This window comes from Staurois parvus, unplaced genomic scaffold, assembly GCF_062004578.1.
Source record: "Staurois parvus isolate SC_StPar_1 unplaced genomic scaffold, SC_StPar_1.0 ptg001264l, whole genome shotgun sequence".
Taxonomy (NCBI): Eukaryota; Metazoa; Chordata; class Amphibia; order Anura; family Ranidae; genus Staurois; species Staurois parvus.
In genome coordinates this window covers 579,703-602,305 of record NW_028319060.1, presented here as the reverse complement: position 1 = coordinate 602,305, position 22,603 = coordinate 579,703, and positions in this window count along the sequence as shown.

Genomic DNA, 22,603 nt, shown 5'->3' with positions numbered 1-22,603 from the left:
ATCGCCACTACCATTGCCAACGAACACCAGGAACTCCTCCGCCTGGATGCTATTGCGTCACCTCTTTTCCCAGTCATTTTGGGGCTCCCATGGTTACGGGCCCATAACCCCAAAATTGACTGGGAGACAGGGTTAATCTCGTTCCCTTCCCCATATTGTCGGTAACACTGTCACACTTCGGGCCCAGAGGGCCCCCAGGTTCTCCTATGCTCTGAAGGGGACTCTGATTTAAAACAGGTGATTCCTGCAGTCTATCATGAATTCCTGGATGTATTCAGTAAACGGGGAGCGGATACTCTGCCCCCCCACCGCCCGTATGACTGTCCCATTGACCTGTTACCTGGCTCAGAGATTCCGTTTGGGCGAATCTTCCCCCTATCTGAGCTTGAATTGGGGGCCCTGAAAGAATATATTGAGGACAGTCTAGGCATCCAGGGGGCTCCACGTGACTATCTTTTCCCTTGTAAATCCAAAGCTTATAAGTATAGATTTCTGTCTCCACGTGGATACTTTTTAATGTTCTGATAAATACTACACTATATGCAACCTTATTGGCTCTTGTGGTGAGCTATTCCCTCTAGGACAAAGGCTAACTTCCCATCCCAGTGCCCAGGACGAATTTGGTCCATTTTAACCCTTTGACCACCTTCCATTCTCAGATGTTTAATGCTTGATTGCCTTTTACCAGTTTTCGTCTGGTGAGTGTACATCCAAGAGAGGTGGTGGATTCTTTTGTGTGATCATCAACACATTTGCACTCTGCACCTTAATTATACTGCACCTTATGGTTTCATGGACATTTGCTTCCATTTATGGATATTTGACTATATAAATAGCATGTTTAACCACGGACATTGATGTAGAGTTTTATCCTATTTATATATCTCAGATTTTATGTTTATTGTAACATTATTTACTACTGCACTTTACTTCACGGATCACCACGGGCGTTATTTTATATAGATTCTGCCTGTGATACACTTTACTGTTTGACATTTGCTTTTTGAGCTGTTTAGCTGATATTTTCATGCTTTTACTTGATGCACGTTACTGTTTCACTCAGCTCATTACATTCATGATGCATTTTACCATATTGTTTGATTTTTATATTTCGCATTTACTAATGTTTTTTTGCCCTCTTATGTGTTGCACTTTACCATTCCGCAATATACATTTTTTTTTTTAGTGCTGCACTTTTACATATACAGATATACAATATATTTTAAAGAGATTGTATATATATTATGAAAGACCCCATACCTACACATAAAATGAAAGGTTTAACCTGTAATTATTGGGTGCTCTCTTTTTTTCTTTTTTTTACTTTAGCTGCCATTTGGACAGGAGATGTAAAACTATTACATATAAACATGAATATTTATTTGAAATTACTTAGCTGTGTTTTGCAAACTGCTCTCTACTATACCAACTCTATTTTAAATCTGTTCAGTTCTGAAAAGTTTGTTATCCTTTTAACATTCATGTGTGGTGGGTAATATGTAAAATATGTGGTGGGTAAAAAATGTTAATAAAGTGGTTCTAAATCTTAAATATTTTTTACCTTAATGTATTTCTTGCATTAAAGTAAAAAATGTTTAGGGAAAAGTATCACCCCCTCACTCCCCCTTATACTTATCTGAGTCCTCTCTTGATCCAGTGCTATTTCGGTCTGCAGCAACCCTCTCCTCCCCTCCTCTCCTCTGTCAGTTAAATCCTGCGACGGGCAGAGCCGAGCAGTTCTGTTTGTGTATACGGATGCAGGCAGCATGGGTCGGGATCGAACCTACAGATGTGCCACAATAGGAAGTGGCTTCCTATGGTGGCACACTGAGAAGAGGAGACAGGAGTGCCAGCAGGGACACTGAGAAGAGAAGAATCGGGCCACTCTGTCCAATTCCATTGTACAGAGCTGGTAAGTATAAACCTGGTTGTAAAACTGAGTGTACAATCACTTTAAACTTGTCATTTGTTATTGGTCATTTTAAAATGTTTATAATTTACATTTTATCATTATGTCAGCATTTTTTTCAATTTACAATAAGTATTCATATAATTTAGCAAAGCACTAGATACTCTGGAATTTAGATAAGAGAAGGAAACATTTTACCATGAGAACACCCAACTTAATTGCCTGCTCTGCAATTGCTGTGCTTTTATGCATGGTTTTGAATTCTGAAACGTTTTTCAAATACTGTGCTTCAGTGTTAGCTGACTTTTTGACATAAGATGAGAAAAGTGATTGCTTAAGTGTTGTTTATCAACGCTTGACTTGATAGCAAAATGAGATGAAAAGGTGTGACTCTAATTTTCACCTCTTTCTCATCTGCCCAAAGGATCTTCCTCCCCTTGCCAACACTTTAGAGCAATGACAAGGGTATGCTTTCTGAATGTGCTGTGAACAGATGTGGCAGTCACACATACTGTGCATTTATGCACACAGTATGTGGTTCAGACTCAAAGCATCACACTTTCATTATTGTAGGGATCCAGGTAGTGATGAAAGCTATAGATTTTTAATTAATAATCACCACCTTTGTTTTTAATGCTCTGCTAGTTTTCCTTGGATATTTAAGAATACACTGAACATCAATGCATGTTGATTTGTTCAGGATTGCTGAACACCCAGGTGTGAAAAGTTCTGCTTTAGCTTGTATTCTTATGTCTAATTTTGGTAATGAGCCACTCATTAGTATGCCAGTCTGCTATCACATTCTGCATAGCCCATCACTGCGTTGGAAAGAGGGAGGAATTTGTGATCTATCTAATTTCCTCCTTCTAAAAATAAAGTACTTGTAGACAATTACTGGCTCCTTTACATGATAGACTGTAGTCACTCAGCTTCTTAATTCCAATGCAAACGTTAAAATGAAACAGATATTTTACACTACTTTTACTTTTGCACTCTATTTATAAAATACCTAAATTATGAACTGGAGAGTTGTGAGCACCACACAAAACATTAATATCCTTTGCCATTAGATCAATAGAAATTATAAACCAGCACAGTAAATAGATAATTCTACTTCCTGTGATACTGGGAGGAATGGATTGGTTTCTGTGCTCAAGATCAGTGGTAAATGGAGTTAGATAAATCAATATAAAATTGCGTTTATTAGCTCAACCATACACCACAATTACATTTCTGGTGTTCCCAAACTGTGGGAAAGTTTACCAATCTTGTCAAGAGTCTGCAGGCAACTCCTGCTTATAAATGTTAATATTACATTTTAATAAAGAATCAAATCTTTGTTTAGAGTTACTCATCACCTTGTTTTTGTTTGCATATTTGACATACCATTAAGCAGTTGTGGACCTTAGGAGTGCTACCTTGTCCATTTGCCCTACAGCCACCCCCTTCCACCCCACCCTGCATTTGCTGAGAGTTGCTCTGTAAATACAGCAGCAATTTTAGATGCTGTTCTAAAAAAACAGATCTTTTGACTGTATACAAACACTGATCATACGTGAAATAGGGACACAACCATATAGGGACCACAGTGGCTGAGTTCGTGCACACGCGTGTCCCAGTAGAATAAAATGGGACACCGGCACAAGGATGCACACAGCACTTCTGCATCCCCATGGTGAAAAAGACAGCACAGGGCATGGAACAAATCACCCCATGTAAACAAAGCCAAATCAGTCCATGCTCTTTTTCAAGTAAGCTTTTATTTTCCTGCAAATTTGTTTTGTTGGTGTTGTTTTTCTACTTTTCTAGCCAACAGTATTTACAATTTTTATTTTTATTTTATTTCAGAATCTGAAAACAGAAAGCATTATTGTTCTTAACAAAAAAAACTCAAATGAAAACATAAGTCATATGTATTGCTTTGTGTTAAGGTATGACAACATTATAGCCAAATAAACTGTCCCATAGCAGAAATGTAAACATGGCTGTGGTCCAGGTATGAGAGCTAAAATGGTTAATACACTGCTTAAAAAATTAAAGCAACACTTTTTAACCAGAGTATAGCATCCAGTCAATTAAACTCAATATTGATTTGGTCAGTTAAGTAGCAGAGGGGGGTTGTTAATCAGTTTCAGCTACTTTGGTGTTAATGAAACTAACAACAGGTGCACTAGATGGGCAACAATGAGATGACCCCCAAAACAGGAATGGTTTTACAGGTGGAGACCACTGACATTTTTTCCCTTATTCAACTTTTCTGACTTCACTAGTATTGCATTTGGCTAGGGTCAGTGTCGCTACTGGTAGCATGAGGCAATACCTGGACCCTACAGAGGTTGAACAGGTAGTCCAACTCCTCCAGAATGGCACATCAATATATGCCATTACCAGAAGGTTTACTGTGTCTCCCAACACAGTCTCAAGAGCATGGAGGAGATTCCAGGAGTCAGGCAGTTACCCCAGGAGAGCTGGACAGGGCCTCAGAAGATTCTTAACCCATCAGCAGGACCAGTATCTGCCAGAGGATGGGCACTGCCAGAGCCCTACAAAATGACCTCCAGCAGGCCACTGGTGTGAATGTTGCTGACCAAACAATCTGAAACAGACTTCATGAGGGTGTCCTGAGGGCCCAACATCCTCTAGTGGGTCCTATGCTCACTGCCCAGGACCATAGAGCTCGAATGGCATTTGCCATTGAACACCAGAATTGGCAGGTCCGCTACTGGTGCCCTGTGCTTTTCACAGATGAGCAGGTTCACTCTGAGCACATGTGACAGACATGAAAGGGTCTGGAGAAGCCATGGAAAATGTTATGCTGCCTGCAAAATCGTTCAGCATGACTTTGGTGGTGGGTCAGTGATGGTCTGGGGGAGGCATATGCATGGAAGGATGCACAGACCATGGCACCCTGACTGCCATTAGACATCGGGATGAAATCCTTGGACCCATTGTCAGACCCTTCGCTGGTGCAGTGGGTCCTGGGTTTCTCCTGGTGCATGACAATGACCGGCCTCATGTAACAAGAATATGCAGGCAGTTCCTGGAGAATTAAATAATTGATACCATTGAATGGCCCCCACATTCACCTGACATAAATTCAACAGAATACCTCTGGGATATCATGTTTTGGTCCATCCGATGCCACCAGGTTGTACCTCTGAATGTCCAGGAGCTCAGTGATGCCCTGGTCCAGATCTGGGAGGAAATACCCCAAGACACCATCTGTCATCTCATTAGGAGCATGCCCTGGTGTTGTCAGGCATGCATACAAGCACGTGGGGGCCATACAAACTACTGAGTAGCTGAAATGAAATTTCAGCAAAATGGACTAGCCTGCTGCATCATTTTTTCACTTTGATTTTCGGGGTGTCTTTGAAATCAGCCCTCTGTAGGTTGATCAATTTCATTTCACATCAAACGATGGGGCATACTTATGTTCCTAACACATTACCCAGTCCATATCAGTATAGATATCCAGCATGATATTTTCCATATTGAGATCTGATGTATTTTCAAAGTGTTCCTTTAGTTTTTTTGAGCAGTGTATATGAAAGCAGCACTTGAGCTCCTATTATTCTGCTAATTCATTGTTCTGTTTTCTGTATGAACAACCCTGAAGTTCTCTTTAACTACCTAAACCTCTTGGGGTGTCAGACTCAATCTTGACTGCTTATTCCATGGCTTATCCACCTGCTTTCAGATGATTATACACTGAGGAAAGGAGCTTTTACCCTTTTACTGCAAGAGCCATTTTTGTTTTTTTTCGCAGAAGATTTAAAAAAATATATTTTAGGCTTGACAATTTCTTAAAACTCAAACATATTTTCTGTAGGAAGGGACCCCGGAGAATAAAATAATGGTAGCTCCAATTTTTTATGTCACAGGATATTAGTGCAACGGTTTATCAAGTTAACTTTAGTGTACAGAATAATAATATAAAATATGTATTTCAATCTGTTTCAGAAAGTTTTCCAACAGTACAAATCATATGTTCCATAATTGTTGCAGGCAAAGAGAACAAAGAACATATAATTGAACAAAAATGAACATCTCCTATGAATAGAGAGAAGAGTGCATTACGTAACTGTTGGTGACAATTTTTGTGCCCTCTATGGGCAGATCAAACATCACATTAGTAGAAGCACCTGTCATATAGCATATGCCAGGAATAGAATGGAACATATCAAGGCCTAACAGGGCTATATATATATATATATATATATATATATTTATATATATATATATATATATATATATATAAAAGTATAGGCGCTCCTATTCTTAAAAAAGGGGGTGCCTCTAAGGCATTACTGCACACTCAATGATCATTAGGATATAGTCGGCTCAAAAATGAGCTAGAGTGTATGGTGTGTAAAAAATTGCCAATCCATAGTAAACCTTTACTTATCCACCAAAAAAGGACCTTAACTGAGCAACAGGGACATGCCAATGCTTCAATCGAGACTCACTGGGGCATAGGTCCCTCAGAAGTGGTGTACACCAGATGAGCAATTTTTGTGCCGTATAGTAAGCTAGGAGATAGGGATGCACTGACATGGTGCCGATAACGAGTATTTTCATGAGTATTCATACTCATGAAAATACTCCCAATACCTTAACCGATACTTTCAGGTGTGATTTGCATTAATCGACACAAATTGCACCACAAACATTAGCATGCGATTTGAACAAGAATGTGATTTCTGTCCAAATTGCAAGTGGTTTCTCCACTGCTCCTGTGTGGTGAACCCAGGCTTGTCATAGCCCGAGGTAACACAGGAGCGGTGCAGGAAACCTCCCTGCAGGCATTGCATGCTGAGTGTCAGTGGTAGGAGAGGAGAGAAAGCGACGTGAATTTGAAATCCCCACCACTTTCTTTCCTCTCCTTGCAGCGATGACAGTTCGGGCTAGAAGGCGTCTGATTGGTCATCACTGTCCATGTGAGCCAATACAGTTGTTACTGTGTTACAGCTTTCCCTAGTAAAATATTTCCCTCCACTCTTCTGGTGACAACTCAGAATTTTAGATTTCCTGTCACTTTTAGACCCGGTGACAATGAGCATAGGACAAATGGATAATGATAAATAGACCGCAATAACAGTTGCTTAATATGCATACAGGAAGGATTGGTTCTTACTGTGACTATCATTTGCTTGAGCAACAAATCCTTCCCCTAACACTAGACTGTCTCAGACTTTATTGTGGTTCCATGAAGAAGAAAGAGAGGGGTATAAATGTCCAATTGCCATATTGTACATACTGTAGAAATTTTTGTTGCTCTTTTTTTTTTGCAGTTTTTGCTTAAAAATACCACAGTTTTACAACACTTAGAGCTTACCAGCTTTACCTTGGATTATACCTTGGATTATATGCTTCAGGGCTCTTGTTTGACCATTTTGTGATCAGAGGTCATTAATGCCTAGATGCCCAACATCAGAATTTGTCAGTTAACTTAGAGTTGTCATACATGGCTCAAATTGCAGCCAGTTCATGCTGGATCATCTGAAAATTCAAGCTATTGGTAACCCTGTTCAGACCATCTGGCTTGACAAAAGTCAGTTAAATTGACTTTTTTGAAAGGAGCCAGGTAGAAAATTATCAGCCAAACATAGTCTGCAGTCAATCAGATGAAGGTACTGTTTGGGTATTCTGACAGCCATTGGAGCTGGCTGTGAAAATACAATAGCTGCCAGGGGAGATTCATCTATCTGAGCTAAATGAGAAAAAAATGAGAAAAAAAAAATAAAGATAAGTGTATGGCCTGTTTACATACAACGCTAAAATAATAATAATGATAAACATTATTAACATATAAGACCTTTTTTTTGATACACTGTTTTAACAAAACATGTTCTCTATTATAGGCTGAAAAATTTGTAACAATGAAAAAAAAAATAATGTTTAGTTACCCGGTAATAGATGGCACCACAGACTAACACTGAAGATGGAAAGTAAAGGCTTTCATTTTGTCATTATAGTCCCCGGCCTGCATATGACCATGATATCAGAGCTGACCTGGTGTTTGCATGATTAGGAACCACTCTGGCTGGTTCCCAGTCATTAGTGAGGACTAGAGATGAGCGAAGTATTCAAAAATTCGATTCGACTGATTCGGCGAATTCGTAGAAAAAATTCGATTCGAGTCGAATATATTCGCTGTGAATTTAACTTAAAAAAGGGTGTTTCTAGGCTTCAGAGAGACTTAATATTAGTGCTGAACACTGTACCTTTAATTTAAATGCCCTTGGAGTCTGCTGGGGAAGAGAAATAATACTGTCAGGCAGTATGACATGCAGATGAGTGCCGTCGATCTTAGAATCACCGCACACTTAACTCATTTGGCCAGTCACGGGGCCAAAACCAGAGTGTGGAGCCACAGTGTGGCGGTGGAGGCAGCAGCAATGGGAGGCCATGCAGCACCCTATGACAAAAATGGAAACCACCAGCAGTGTGAGGAGACCTGAAAGTGGCACATGGCAGAGTGTGGCGATGGAGACAGCAGCAATGGGAGGCCGTACAGGGACCCATGACACACTCTGGACCTGGCAGCAGCATGAGGAGGCGGTACAGGGGCCCATGGCAGATTACGGGCCTGGCAGCAGCATGAGGAGTCGGTAGGGGGGCCCATGGCAGATTACAGGCCTGGCAGCAGCAATGGGAGGCCGTACAGGGACCCATGACACAATCTGGACCTGGCAGCAGCATGGGGAGGCGGTACAGGGGCCCATGACAGATTACGGGCCTGGCAGCAGCATTTGGAGTCGGTACGGGGGCCCATGACACACTCTGGACCTGGCAGCAGCATGAGGAGGCGGTACAGGGGCGCATGACAGATTACAAGCCTGGCAGCAGCAACTTGGACAGGAGGACGTTCAGTTTCTGCACCGTCTGGTGCGTGCTCGCAAACTGTTGTCTCTTGGAAACGGATTCCAAGAAAGACTGCTGACGGAATCCGTGAAGAGGAGTAGCAGGAGAAGGAGCATCTGAACGAGCGGAATATGCCAACAAGCGACAACAGGGGCCCATGACAGATTACGGGCCTGGCAGCAGCATGAGGAGTCGGTACGGGGGCCCATGGCAGATTAGGGGCCTGGCAGCAGCTATGGGAGGCCCGTAATCTGCCAGCACCCTATGACAAAAAATGGAACCCACCAGCAGTGTGAGGAGACCTGAAAGTGGCACATGGCAGAGTGTGGCGATGGAGACAGCAGCAATGGGAGGCCGTACAGGGACCCATGACACACTCTGGACCTGGCAGCAGCATGAGGAGGCGGTATAGGGGCCCATGGCAGATTAGGGGCCTGGCAGCAGCTATGGGAAGCCCGTAATCTGCCAGCACCCTATGACAAAAAATGGAATACACCAGCAGTGTGAGGAGACCTGAAAGTGGCACATGGCAGAGTGTGGCGATGGAGACAGCAGCAATGGGAGGCCGTACAGGGACCCATGAGAGACTCTGGACTTGGCAGCAGCATGAGGAGGCGGTATAGGGGCCCATGGCAGATTAGGGGCCTGGCAGCAGCTATGGGAGGCCCGTAATCTGCCAGCACCCTATGACAAAAAATGGAATACACCAGCAGTGTGAGGAGACCTGAAAGTGGCACATGGCAGAGTGTGGCGATGGAGACAGCAGCAATGGGAGGCCGTACAGGGACCCATGAGAGACTCTGGACTTGGCAGCAGCATGAGGAGGCGGTATAGGGGCCCATGGCAGATTAGGGGCCTGGCAGCAGCTATGGGAGGCCCGTAATCTGCCAGCACCCTATGACAAAAAATGGAACACACCAGCAGTGTGAGGAGACCTGAAAGTGGCACATGTTTGGGGCATGATTCATGGCGGATTTAGTCAGTTGTGTCAGGAACTGGTGGTTTGAAATCCAGACTAATCCACGCCTGATTCATTTTCACAAACGTCAGTCTCTCCACACTTTGGGTGGACAGTCGTGTCCTCCGCGGAGTTGCAATACCTCCTGCCGCACTAAACACGCGCTCCGATGCCACGCTACTGGCCGGGCATGACAGCCTTTCAAGGGCAAATTCAGCTAGTTGGGGCCAAAGGTCAAGTTTCGTTGCCCAGTAGTCAAGGGGATTGTCTACCTCGGTTGGCAGGGTGCTGTCCAAGTAGGCCTAAGCCTGTTGTTTGAGGTCCTGCTCCAGGTCCACCTGATGCTGCTGCTGCTGCTGCTGCTGCGGCTGGTTAGTAGTTTCCTCACTGCGCTGGTGAAGAAAGCTACTCATCATCGACTGCAGACTGAGGCAGCCGCTGCTGGTGGAGCTGCCACTGCTCCTACCACCCCACCCCTCCCCTGCTGCCATGGCAGCGGAACGCGAGCGCACAGGGCCCACAGTGTCTGAGGATGGACGTTGGCGCAGACAGGCAGAGACCAGCTGACTACATAGGTGGTTTTTATAGTACGTTATTTTGGCCTCCCTCTCAGCAGGTGTGAAAAAGGCCACCATTTTGGAACGGTAGCGAGGGTCCAACAAGGTGGACAGCCAAAAGTCATCCCTCTGTCTGATGGTTATTATTCGGCTGTCGCTACGCAAGCAACCGAGCATGCTATGGGCCATTTGTGCCAAGGAATGCGAGGGACTCCCTGCCTCCATCTCCACAGCATACTGCCACGGTGCGTCTGGGTCCTCTGTCTCCTCCTCCTCCTCCTCCTCTACCAGATGCTCCTGCTCCTCCACTCCTGTCCGCTGAGTGGAAAAACCACCCATTTCACTCAATAATTCCTGAGCACCAATGTCCTCCTCTACCTCCTCCTCTTCTTCCTGTCCTGCCCCCACAGGGGTCATGTGGCGTTGAGATCTGTGCGCCACGTCTACCGCACCCTGACCAGCCATTGTTAACAGCATTTGTTCCAGGACGTGCAACAGAGGAATGACGTCGTTCATCCCATAGTCCTGCCGACTCACGAATAGCGTGGCCTCCTCAAAGGGCCTGAGCAAGCGCAGGTGTCACGCATGAGCTGCCAATGGCTGACATCTAAGTTACACAGGGAATACCTTTATCCGCTTTTAACATCAGGAAATCTGTGATGGCCTTTTGCTGTTCGTAAAGGCGGTCTAACATATGTAGGGTTGAATTCCACCTTGTTGCAACGTCACAGCATGAGGAGTCGGTATAGGGGCCCATGGCAGATTAGGGGCCTGGCAGCAGCTATGGGAGGCCCGTAATCTGCCAGCACCCTATGTCAAAAAATTCTACACACCAGCAGTGTGTGAGGAGACCTGAAAGTGGCACATGGCAGAGTGTGGCGATGGAGACAGCAGCAATGGGAGGCCGTACAGGGACCCATGACAGACTCTGGACCTGGCAGCAGCATGAGGAGGCGGTATATAGGGGCCTATGGCAGATTAGGGGCCTGGCAGCAGCTATAGGAGGCCCATAATCTGCCAGCACCCTATGTCAAAAAAATTCTACACACCAGCAGTGTGAGGAGACCTGAAAGTGGCACATGGCATGAGAGACTCTGGACCTGGCAGCAGCATGAGGAAGCGGTATATAGGGGCCTATGGCAGATTAGGGGCCTGGCAGCAGCTATAGGAGGCCCATAATCTGCCAGCACCCTATGTCAAAAAATTCAACACACCAGCAGTGTGTGAGGAGACCTGAAAGTGGCACATGGCAGAGTGTGGCGATGGAGACAGCAGCAATGGGAGGCCGTACAGGGACCCATGACAGACTCTGGACCTGGCAGCAGCATGAGGAGGCGGTATATAGGGGCCTATGGCAGATTAGGGGCCTGGCAGCAGCTATGGGAGGCCCTTAATCTGCCAGCACCCTATGTCAAAAAATTCTACACACCAGCAGTGTGTGAGGAGACCTGAAAGTGGCACATGGCAGAGTGTGGCGATGGAGACAGCAGCAATGGGAGGCCGTACAGGGACCCATGACAGACTCTGGACCTGGCAGCAACATGAGGAGGCGGTATATAGGGGCCTATGGCAGATTAGGGGCCTGGCAGCAGCTATGGGAGGCCCTTAATCTGCCAGCACCCTATGTCAAAAAATTCTACACACCAGCAGTGTGTGAGGAGACCTGAAAGTGGCACATGGCAGAGTGTGGCGATGGAGACAGCAGCAATGGGAGGCCGTACAGGGACCCATGACACACTCTGGACCTGGCAGCAACATGAGGAGGCGGTATATAGGGGCCTATGGCAGATTAGGGGCCTGGCAGCAGCTATGGGAGGCCCTTAATCTGCCAGCACCCTATGTCAAAAAATTCTACACACCAGCAGTGTGTGAGGAGACCTGAAAGTGGCACATGGCAGAGTGTGGCGATGGAGACAGCAGCAATGGGAGGCCGTACAGGGACCCATGACAGACTCTGGACCTGGCAGCAGCATGAGGAGGCGGTATATAGGGGCCCATGGCAGATTAGGGGCCTGGCAGCAGCTATAGGAGGCCCATAATCTGCCAGCACCCTATGTCAAAAAATTCAACACACCAGCAGTGTGAGGAGACCTGAAAGTGGCACATGGCAGAGTGTGGCGATGGAGACAGCAGCAATGGGAGGCCGTACAGGGACCCATGACAGACTCTGGACCTGGCAGCAACATGAGGAGGCGGTATATAGGGGCCTATGGCAGATTAGGGGCCTGGCAGCAGCTATGGGAGGCCCTTAATCTGCCAGCACCCTATGTCAAAAAATTCTACACACCAGCAGTGTGTGAGGAGACCTGAAAGTGGCACATGGCATGAGAGACTCTGGACCTGGCAGCAGCATGAGGAAGCGGTATATAGGGGCCTATGGCAGATTAGGGGCCTGGCAGCAGCAATGGGAGGCCCATAATCTGCCAGCACCCTATGTCAAAAAATTCTACACACCAGCAGTGTGTGAGGAGACCTGAAAGTGGCACATGGCAGAGTGTGGCGATGGAGACAGCAGCAATGGGAGGCCGTACAGGGACCCATGACAGACTCTGGACCTGGCAGCAGCATGAGGAGGCGGTATATAGGGGCCTATGGCAGATTAGGGGCCTGGCAGCAGCTATAGGAGGCCCATAATCTGCCAGCACCCTATGTCAAAAAAATTCTACACACCAGCAGTGTGAGGAGACCTGAAAGTGGCACATGGCATGAGAGACTCTGGACCTGGCAGCAGCATGAGGAAGCGGTATATAGGGGCCTATGGCAGATTAGGGGCCTGGCAGCAGCTATAGGAGGCCCATAATCTGCCAGCACCCTATGTCAAAAAATTCAACACACCAGCAGTGTGTGAGGAGACCTGAAAGTGGCACATGGCAGAGTGTGGCGATGGAGACAGCAGCAATGGGAGGCCGTACAGGGACCCATGACAGACTCTGGACCTGGCAGCAGCATGAGGAGGCGGTATATAGGGGCCTATGGCAGATTAGGGGCCTGGCAGCAGCTATGGGAGGCCCTTAATCTGCCAGCACCCTATGTCAAAAAATTCTACACACCAGCAGTGTGTGAGGAGACCTGAAAGTGGCACATGGCAGAGTGTGGCGATGGAGACAGCAGCAATGGGAGGCCGTACAGGGACCCATGACAGACTCTGGACCTGGCAGCAACATGAGGAGGCGGTATATAGGGGCCTATGGCAGATTAGGGGCCTGGCAGCAGCTATGGGAGGCCCTTAATCTGCCAGCACCCTATGTCAAAAAATTCAACACACCAGCAGTGTGTGAGGAGACCTGAAAGTGGCACATGGCAGAGTGTGGCGATGGAGACAGCAGCAATGGGAGGCCGTACAGGGACCCATGACAGACTCTGGACCTGGCAGCAACATGAGGAGGCGGTATATAGGGGCCTATGGCAGATTAGGGGCCTGGCAGCAGCTATGGGAGGCCCTTAATCTGCCAGCACCCTATGTCAAAAAATTCAACACACCAGCAGTGTGTGAGGAGACCTGAAAGTGGCACATGGCAGAGTGTGGCGATGGAGACAGCAGCAATGGGAGGCCGTACAGGGACCCATGACAGACTCTGGACCTGGCAGCAACATGAGGAGGCGGTATATAGGGGCCTATGGCAGATTAGGGGCCTGGCAGCAGCTATGGGAGGCCCTTAATCTGCCAGCACCCTATGTCAAAAAATTCTACACACCAGCAGTGTGTGAGGAGACCTGAAAGTGGCACATGGCAGAGTGTGGCGATGGAGACAGCAGCAATGGGAGGCCGTACAGGGACCCATGACAGACTCTGGACCTGGCAGCAGCATGAGGAGGCGGTATATAGGGGCCCATGGCAGATTAGGGGCCTGGCAGCAGCTATAGGAGGCCCATAATCTGCCAGCACCCTATGTCAAAAAATTCTACACACCAGCAGTGTGTGAGGAGACCTGAAAGTGGCACATGGCAGAGTGTGGCGATGGAGACAGCAGCAATGGGAGGCCGTACAGGGACCCATGACAGACTCTGGACCTGGCAGCAACATGAGGAGGCGGTATATAGGGGCCTATGGCAGATTAGGGGCCTGGCAGCAGCTATGGGAGGCCCTTAATCTGCCAGCACCCTATGTCAAAAAATTCTACACACCAGCAGTGTGTGAGGAGACCTGAAAGTGGCACATGGCAGAGTGTGGCGATGGAGACAGCAGCAATGGGAGGCCGTACAGGGACCCATGACAGACTCTGGACCTGGCAGCAGCATGAGGAGGCGGTATATAGGGGCCCATGGCAGATTAGGGGCCTGGCAGCAGCTATAGGAGGCCCATAATCTGCCAGCACCCTATGTCAAAAAATTCAACACACCAGCAGTGTGAGGAGACCTGAAAGTGGCACATGGCAGAGTGTGGCGATGGAGACAGCAGCAATGGGAGGCCGTACAGGGACCCATGACAGACTCTGGACCTGGCAGCAGCATGAGGAAGCGGTATATAGGGGCCTATGGCAGATTAGGGGCCTGGCAGCAGCTATGGGAGGCCCTTAATCTGCCAGCACCCTATGTCAAAAAATTCTACACACCAGCAGTGTGTGAGGAGACCTGAAAGTGGCACATGGCATGAGAGACTCTGGACCTGGCAGCAGCATGAGGAAGCGGTATATAGGGGCCTATGGCAGATTAGGGGCCTGGCAGCAGCAATGGGAGGCCCATAATCTGCCAGCACCCTATGTCAAAAAATTCTACACACCAGCAGTGTGTGAGGAGACCTGAAAGTGGCACATGGCAGAGTGTGGCGATGGAGACAGCAGCAATGGGAGGCCGTACAGGGACCCATGACACACTCTGGACCTGGCAGCAGCATGAGGAGGCGGTATATAGGGGCCTATGGCAGATTAGGGGCCTGGCAGCAGCTATAGGAGGCCCATAATCTGCCAGCACCCTATGTCAAAAAAATTCTACACACCAGCAGTGTGAGGAGACCTGAAAGTGGCACATGGCATGAGAGACTCTGGACCTGGCAGCAGCATGAGGAAGCGGTATATAGGGGCCTATGGCAGATTAGGGGCCTGGCAGCAGCTATGGGAGGCCCTTAATCTGCCAGCACCCTATGTCAAAAAATTCTACACACCAGCAGTGTGTGAGGAGACCTGAAAGTGGCACATGGCAGAGTGTGGCGATGGAGACAGCAGCAATGGGAGGCCGTACAGGGACCCATGACAGACTCTGGACCTGGCAGCAACATGAGGAGGCGGTATATAGGGGCCTATGGCAGATTAGGGGCCTGGCAGCAGCTATGGGAGGCCCTTAATCTGCCAGCACCCTATGTCAAAAAATTCTACACACCAGCAGTGTGTGAGGAGACCTGAAAGTGGCACATGGCAGAGTGTGGCGATGGAGACAGCAGCAATGGGAGGCCGTACAGGGACCCATGACAGACTCTGGACCTGGCAGCAACATGAGGAGGCGGTATATAGGGGCCTATGGCAGATTAGGGGCCTGGCAGCAGCTATGGGAGGCCCTTAATCTGCCAGCACCCTATGTCAAAAAATTCTACACACCAGCAGTGTGTGAGGAGACCTGAAAGTGGCACATGGCAGAGTGTGGCGATGGAGACAGCAGCAATGGGAGGCCGTACAGGGACCCATGACAGACTCTGGACCTGGCAGCAGCATGAGGAGGCGGTATATAGGGGCCCATGGCAGATTAGGGGCCTGGCAGCAGCTATAGGAGGCCCATAATCTGCCAGCACCCTATGTCAAAAAATTCAACACACCAGCAGTGTGAGGAGACCTGAAAGTGGCACATGGCAGAGTGTGGCGATGGAGACAGCAGCAATGGGAGGCCGTACAGGGACCCATGACAGACTCTGGACCTGGCAGCAGCATGAGGAAGCGGTATATAGGGGCCTATGGCAGATTAGGGGCCTGGCAGCAGCTATGGGAGGCCCTTAATCTGCCAGCACCCTATGTCAAAAAATTCTACACACCAGCAGTGTGTGAGGAGACCTGAAAGTGGCACATGGCATGAGAGACTCTGGACCTGGCAGCAGCATGAGGAAGCGGTATATAGGGGCCTATGGCAGATTAGGGGCCTGGCAGCAGCAATGGGAGGCCCATAATCTGCCAGCACCCTATGTCAAAAAATTCTACACACCAGCAGTGTGTGAGGAGACCTGAAAGTGGCACATGGCAGAGTGTGGCGATGGAGACAGCAGCAATGGGAGGCCGTACAGGGACCCATGACAGACTCTGGACCTGGCAGCAGCATGAGGAGGCGGTATATAGGGGCCTATGGCAGATTAGGGGCCTGGCAGCAGCTATAGGAGGCCCATAATCTGCCAGCACCCTATGTCAAAAAAATTCTACACACCAGCAGTGTGAGGAGACCTGAAAGTGGCACATGGCATGAGAGACTCTGGACCTGGCAGCAGCATGAGGAAGCGGTATATAGGGGCCTATGGCAGATTAGGGGCCTGGCAGCAGCTATAGGAGGCCCATAATCTGCCAGCACCCTATGTCAAAAAATTCAACACACCAGCAGTGTGTGAGGAGACCTGAAAGTGGCACATGGCAGAGTGTGGCGATGGAGACAGCAGCAATGGGAGGCCGTACAGGGACCCATGACAGACTCTGGACCTGGCAGCAACATGAGGAGGCGGTATATAGGGGCCTATGGCAGATTAGGGGCCTGGCAGCAGCTATGGGAGGCCCTTAATCTGCCAGCACCCTATGTCAAAAAATTCTACACACCAGCAGTGTGTGAGGAGACCTGAAAGTGGCACATGGCAGAGTGTGGCGATGGAGACAGCAGCAATGGGAGGCCGTACAGGGACCCATGACAGACTCTGGACCTGGCAGCAACATGAGGAGGTGGTATATAGGGGCCTATGGCAGATTAGGGGCCTGGCAGCAGCTATGGGAGGCCCTTAATCTGCCAGCACCCTATGTCAAAAAATTCTACACCAGCAGTGTGTGAGGAGACCTGAAAGTGGCACATGGCAGAGTGTGGCGATGGAGACAGCAGCAATGGGAGGCCGTACAGGGACCCATGACAGACTCTGGACCTGGCAGCAACATGAGGAGGCGGTATATAGGGGCCTATGGCAGATTAGGGGCCTGGCAGCAGCTATAGGAGGCCCATAATCTGCCAGCACCCTATGTCAAAAAATTCAACACACCAGCAGTGTGAGGAGACCTGAAAGTGGCACATGGCAGAGTGTGGCGATGGAGACAGCAGCAATGGGAGGCCGTACAGGGACCCATGACAGACTCTGGACCTGGCAGCAGCATGAGGAGGCGGTATATAGGGGCCTATGGCAGATTAGGGGCCTGGCAGCAGCTATAGGAGGCCCATAATCTGCCAGCACCCTATGTCAAAAAAATTCTACACACCAGCAGTGTGAGGAGACCTGAAAGTGGCACATGGCATGAGAGACTCTGGACCTGGCAGCAGCATGAGGAAGCGGTATATAGGGGCCTATGGCAGATTAGGGGCCTGGCAGCAGCTATAGGAGGCCCATAATCTGCCAGCACCCTATGTCAAAAAATTCAACACACCAGCAGTGTGTGAGGAGACCTGAAAGTGGCACATGGCAGAGTGTGGCGATGGAGACAGCAGCAATGGGAGGCCGTACAGGGACCCATGACAGACTCTGGACCTGGCAGCAGCATGAGGAGGCGGTATATAGGGGCCTATGGCAGATTAGGGGCCTGGCAGCAGCTATGGGAGGCCCTTAATCTGCCAGCACCCTATGTCAAAAAATTCTACACACCAGCAGTGTGTGAGGAGACCTGAAAGTGGCACATGGCAGAGTGTGGCGATGGAGACAGCAGCAATGGGAGGCCGTACAGGGACCCATGACAGACTCTGGACCTGGCAGCAACATGAGGAGGCGGTATATAGGGGCCTATGGCAGATTAGGGGCCTGGCAGCAGCTATGGGAGGCCCTTAATCTGCCAGCACCCTATGTCAAAAAATTCAACACACCAGCAGTGTGTGAGGAGACCTGAAAGTGGCACATGGCAGAGTGTGGCGATGGAGACAGCAGCAATGGGAGGCCGTACAGGGACCCATGACAGACTCTGGACCTGGCAGCAACATGAGGAGGCGGTATATAGGGGCCTATGGCAGATTAGGGGCCTGGCAGCAGCTATGGGAGGCCCTTAATCTGCCAGCACCCTATGTCAAAAAATTCAACACACCAGCAGTGTGTGAGGAGACCTGAAAGTGGCACATGGCAGAGTGTGGCGATGGAGACAGCAGCAATGGGAGGCCGTACAGGGACCCATGACAGACTCTGGACCTGGCAGCAACATGAGGAGGCGGTATATAGGGGCCTATGGCAGATTAGGGGCCTGGCAGCAGCTATGGGAGGCCCTTAATCTGCCAGCACCCTATGTCAAAAAATTCTACACACCAGCAGTGTGTGAGGAGACCTGAAAGTGGCACATGGCAGAGTGTGGCGATGGAGACAGCAGCAATGGGAGGCCGTACAGGGACCCATGACAGACTCTGGACCTGGCAGCAGCATGAGGAGGCGGTATATAGGGGCCCATGGCAGATTAGGGGCCTGGCAGCAGCTATAGGAGGCCCATAATCTGCCAGCACCCTATGTCAAAAAATTCTACACACCAGCAGTGTGTGAGGAGACCTGAAAGTGGCACATGGCAGAGTGTGGCGATGGAGACAGCAGCAATGGGAGGCCGTACAGGGACCCATGACAGACTCTGGACCTGGCAGCAACATGAGGAGGCGGTATATAGGGGCCTATGGCAGATTAGGGGCCTGGCAGCAGCTATGGGAGGCCCTTAATCTGCCAGCACCCTATGTCAAAAAATTCTACACACCAGCAGTGTGTGAGGAGACCTGAAAGTGGCACATGGCAGAGTGTGGCGATGGAGACAGCAGCAATGGGAGGCCGTACAGGGACCCATGACAGACTCTGGACCTGGCAGCAGCATGAGGAGGCGGTATATAGGGGCCCATGGCAGATTAGGGGCCTGGCAGCAGCTATAGGAGGCCCATAATCTGCCAGCACCCTATGTCAAAAAATTCAACACACCAGCAGTGTGAGGAGACCTGAAAGTGGCACATGGCAGAGTGTGGCGATGGAGACAGCAGCAATGGGAGGCCGTACAGGGACCCATGACAGACTCTGGACCTGGCAGCAGCATGAGGAAGCGGTATATAGGGGCCTATGGCAGATTAGGGGCCTGGCAGCAGCTATGGGAGGCCCTTAATCTGCCAGCACCCTATGTCAAAAAATTCTACACACCAGCAGTGTGTGAGGAGACCTGAAAGTGGCACATGGCATGAGAGACTCTGGACCTGGCAGCAGCATGAGGAAGCGGTATATAGGGGCCTATGGCAGATTAGGGGCCTGGCAGCAGCAATGGGAGGCCCATAATCTGCCAGCACCCTATGTCAAAAAATTCTACACACCAGCAGTGTGTGAGGAGACCTGAAAGTGGCACATGGCAGAGTGTGGCGATGGAGACAGCAGCAATGGGAGGCCGTACAGGGACCCATGACACACTCTGGACCTGGCAGCAGCATGAGGAGGCGGTATATAGGGGCCTATGGCAGATTAGGGGCCTGGCAGCAGCTATAGGAGGCCCATAATCTGCCAGCACCCTATGTCAAAAAAATTCTACACACCAGCAGTGTGAGGAGACCTGAAAGTGGCACATGGCATGAGAGACTCTGGACCTGGCAGCAGCATGAGGAAGCGGTATATAGGGGCCTATGGCAGATTAGGGGCCTGGCAGCAGCTATGGGAGGCCCTTAATCTGCCAGCACCCTATGTCAAAAAATTCTACACACCAGCAGTGTGTGAGGAGACCTGAAAGTGGCACATGGCAGAGTGTGGCGATGGAGACAGCAGCAATGGGAGGCCGTACAGGGACCCATGACAGACTCTGGACCTGGCAGCAACATGAGGAGGCGGTATATAGGGGCCTATGGCAGATTAGGGGCCTGGCAGCAGCTATGGGAGGCCCTTAATCTGCCAGCACCCTATGTCAAAAAATTCTACACACCAGCAGTGTGTGAGGAGACCTGAAAGTGGCACATGGCAGAGTGTGGCGATGGAGACAGCAGCAATGGGAGGCCGTACAGGGACCCATGACAGACTCTGGACCTGGCAGCAACATGAGGAGGCGGTATATAGGGGCCTATGGCAGATTAGGGGCCTGGCAGCAGCTATGGGAGGCCCTTAATCTGCCAGCACCCTATGTCAAAAAATTCTACACACCAGCAGTGTGTGAGGAGACCTGAAAGTGGCACATGGCAGAGTGTGGCGATGGAGACAGCAGCAATGGGAGGCCGTACAGGGACCCATGACAGACTCTGGACCTGGCAGCAGCATGAGGAGGCGGTATATAGGGGCCCATGGCAGATTAGGGGCCTGGCAGCAGCTATAGGAGGCCCATAATCTGCCAGCACCCTATGTCAAAAAATTCAACACACCAGCAGTGTGAGGAGACCTGAAAGTGGCACATGGCAGAGTGTGGCGATGGAGACAGCAGCAATGGGAGGCCGTACAGGGACCCATGACAGACTCTGGACCTGGCAGCAGCATGAGGAAGCGGTATATAGGGGCCTATGGCAGATTAGGGGCCTGGCAGCAGCTATGGGAGGCCCTTAATCTGCCAGCACCCTATGTCAAAAAATTCTACACACCAGCAGTGTGTGAGGAGACCTGAAAGTGGCACATGGCATGAGAGACTCTGGACCTGGCAGCAGCATGAGGAAGCGGTATATAGGGGCCTATGGCAGATTAGGGGCCTGGCAGCAGCAATGGGAGGCCCATAATCTGCCAGCACCCTATGTCAAAAAATTCTACACACCAGCAGTGTGTGAGGAGACCTGAAAGTGGCACATGGCAGAGTGTGGCGATGGAGACAGCAGCAATGGGAGGCCGTACAGGGACCCATGACAGACTCTGGACCTGGCAGCAGCATGAGGAGGCGGTATATAGGGGCCTATGGCAGATTAGGGGCCTGGCAGCAGCTATAGGAGGCCCATAATCTGCCAGCACCCTATGTCAAAAAAATTCTACACACCAGCAGTGTGAGGAGACCTGAAAGTGGCACATGGCATGAGAGACTCTGGACCTGGCAGCAGCATGAGGAAGCGGTATATAGGGGCCTATGGCAGATTAGGGGCCTGGCAGCAGCTATAGGAGGCCCATAATCTGCCAGCACCCTATGTCAAAAAATTCAACACACCAGCAGTGTGTGAGGAGACCTGAAAGTGGCACATGGCAGAGTGTGGCGATGGAGACAGCAGCAATGGGAGGCCGTACAGGGACCCATGACAGACTCTGGACCTGGCAGCAACATGAGGAGGTGGTATATAGGGGCCTATGGCAGATTAGGGGCCTGGCAGCAGCTATGGGAGGCCCTTAATCTGCCAGCACCCTATGTCAAAAAATTCTACACCAGCAGTGTGTGAGGAGACCTGAAAGTGGCACATGGCAGAGTGTGGCGATGGAGACAGCAGCAATGGGAGGCCGTACAGGGACCCATGACAGACTCTGGACCTGGCAGCAACATGAGGAGGCGGTATATAGGGGCCTATGGCAGATTAGGGGCCTGGCAGCAGCTATAGGAGGCCCATAATCTGCCAGCACCCTATGTCAAAAAATTCAACACACCAGCAGTGTGAGGAGACCTGAAAGTGGCACATGGCAGAGTGTGGCGATGGAGACAGCAGCAATGGGAGGCCGTACAGGGACCCATGACAGACTCTGGACCTGGCAGCAGCATGAGGAGGCGGTATATAGGGGCCTATGGCAGATTAGGGGCCTGGCAGCAGCTATAGGAGGCCCATAATCTGCCAGCACCCTATGTCAAAAAAATTCTACACACCAGCAGTGTGAGGAGACCTGAAAGTGGCACATGGCATGAGAGACTCTGGACCTGGCAGCAGCATGAGGAAGCGGTATATAGGGGCCTATGGCAGATTAGGGGCCTGGCAGCAGCTATAGGAGGCCCATAATCTGCCAGCACCCTATGTCAAAAAATTCAACACACCAGCAGTGTGTGAGGAGACCTGAAAGTGGCACATGGCAGAGTGTGGCGATGGAGACAGCAGCAATGGGAGGCCGTACAGGGACCCATGACAGACTCTGGACCTGGCAGCAGCATGAGGAGGCGGTATATAGGGGCCTATGGCAGATTAGGGGCCTGGCAGCAGCTATGGGAGGCCCTTAATCTGCCAGCACCCTATGTCAAAAAATTCTACACACCAGCAGTGTGTGAGGAGACCTGAAAGTGGCACATGGCAGAGTGTGGCGATGGAGACAGCAGCAATGGGAGGCCGTACAGGGACCCATGA